A 2,396-nucleotide genomic window follows, 5' to 3' on the forward strand; every position below is an offset into this window, starting at 1 on the left:
TATTCAGTTTGATCTACAATATTTAGAATTTCTAAAAGGAATGCACCTTGTTTCTGCCAAACCGGACTGGTGAATCATTATATGTGGATAGGTTAGGCAGCTGCTGGAACTAAAGTTGCAGGCGGCCTCTAGCTTGCACAACAGCAATAAATGTGTGCACACATATATGAAGCATCCTACTGTATCTGCTCTCAGTTCTTGATTCTCTGTTTTCTGGAAAACTCCTTGGACTGTTTTTTCAGAAGAAAGTCAAAGACAAAGCACTGGAAACAGCCATCGTTGGGCCCCTAAGTCCTGTATCTTAGTATCTAGCATTAGCCAGACCCAGATGTTTCAGAAAGTTTAAACCAGCAGTGGCCAGCCTTTTTAACAAGTGTGCCGCAAGTCAAATCCAGAGCAGAAGAGACAGCCACTACAGTATAGTTCATGCTACAGTACGTGATGCCATACATCCACGCTGTAGGGTAGTTTGAGCTGGGAAGCAGTGCCACATAAAAAGAGCCTCTGTTGCATCCAACTATAGCTCTCTCTAGTCCAGGCCAACAATGGCCTGATGGATGCTTCTGGGAAGCTCGCAAGCATGTTTAACTTTATACTATGGTCAGGCTTACAGGCCCTCTATACTTGTTCTCAAAGGGTGCTACAAATCCCTTGTGCTAATTTTGGCACTTGAGCTGAATGTTAAATTATGCCAGGCAGCAAATATACTTGTAGCTCATTCCTGGATTGTCCCAGTCTGCAGCCATCTTCCATGTCTGGATCTACTCTGCAGCGCACATTCAGACATGACACATTCAGTGTGGACAGGGTCAGGTATTTCCATCCACATGCACGTTCTCCTCTCCAACTGCTGACTTGGGCTGCATGGATGTGATTGGACTTGGAGGGAGATGTTCAAGTTGACAGAAACCTCTTTAAGCAGGAGGGTGGGTGCCTTGAGAGTTCTCCGGAAGCTATTGGTGAACTTCCAGAAATTTGTCTAGTGAGGCATAGGTTTAAAAAAAAGAGCACTCCTTTCTAGAACTGTATAGGAAACAAAGAAAGAAATACTTCCAAAGAATGTAGATGTCAAATGGCAGGAAAGAAAAACGTTACAAGGAATCTGAATCTTTCCATTATGTAAATGGGGCAAAGTTCCTTTATTTTTTATCCATTTTATACTTTGAGCGTCTCTATGTTTACTTCTCCCATACAATCTGCTATTTTGACTGTGGGAGGGGCACCAGTCAGTTGACTGGTCAAACATTTTCTGTAGCATACCTGTTTGGCCTTGGCAAACATTATCAAGACTATCCTTGTGTAAGCCTCTTTCCACACTTGTAGGAAAGGCAAGATAAAAATCCATTAAAAATAAAATAAAATTGGAAGCCTCCCTTTTTAGAATTGAATATACTATGTATTCATCTGATAGCAAGATCAGAAGTGAGCCTCCTTCCTTCTCAGCCCCTTAGCCCCCAGGGTCAAATATGTGAGCACACCTTTCGCTCAGGAACAGGCCTTACTGGCAATAGAGATGTGCCTGAAGTGCGGCTCAAGCACTTTTAGGGAAATTGTACCGAGAACTTTAACAAAAAGAAGAGCAGGCCCTTACCTACTCTCTGCTGCCCCATGCTGCTTCTTGCTGAGAGTGGCATGCATCCCAATAACCCCCCCCCCATGATGCCAGCACGCACATGGCATCCACACATGTGTACACCATGTACATGCTGATGCCACGCAGGGGGTTATTGGGATGCATGCCACTGCATGGGGCAATGGGGAGTGGGTAAGGACCTTCTCTCCTTTTTCTTAAAGTTCCTGATACAATTTCCCTAAAAGTGCTCAAACCGTGCTTCGGGCATACCACTAACTGGCAACTCTCCACAGAGCATCAGCCTTTCCCCCTCCCACTTAAGTCACACACACATGCGCGCGCCTTCATCACCTTAGAAGAGATCAAGGCTACCACCAAGAATGCATTAGTTGTGGGAAGGAAGGGCCTCTGTGTGATCTAGACTGGGAACAGAAGTTTTCTAGATGATGGTAACTTTAGTAGGAATTCTGTTATTGTTACTCTTCTAATAAATCAGTGTTTGAAACAGATGATGGTTTATATTATTTGTATTTGGACAGTGACTCGACCCAGGTGTTTTGTTTTTAAGTACTAGTCACATGGTCTTGGTCCTTGCCAGGAGTATTTTTTCCAGTTTTAGCAACTACCATGTGCCTTGTCAAAGAGGACTCCATATAGTTGTTCCTTTTCTATTGCATTATTCAAAGGCTACTGGGGCTTCTGGAACTACTCATCAAGGATTTTATGAGAAGTTTTCTTTTAAACAGTTTTAATGATGAAGGCATCTTTAAATCTTCATGACAGCCACCTGTTTCAGAAAAAAAGATGTTTCTTTCCAAATTCA

This window comes from Hemicordylus capensis, chromosome 3 (assembly GCF_027244095.1).
Source record: "Hemicordylus capensis ecotype Gifberg chromosome 3, rHemCap1.1.pri, whole genome shotgun sequence".
NCBI classification, from domain to species: Eukaryota; Metazoa; Chordata; class Lepidosauria; order Squamata; family Cordylidae; genus Hemicordylus; species Hemicordylus capensis.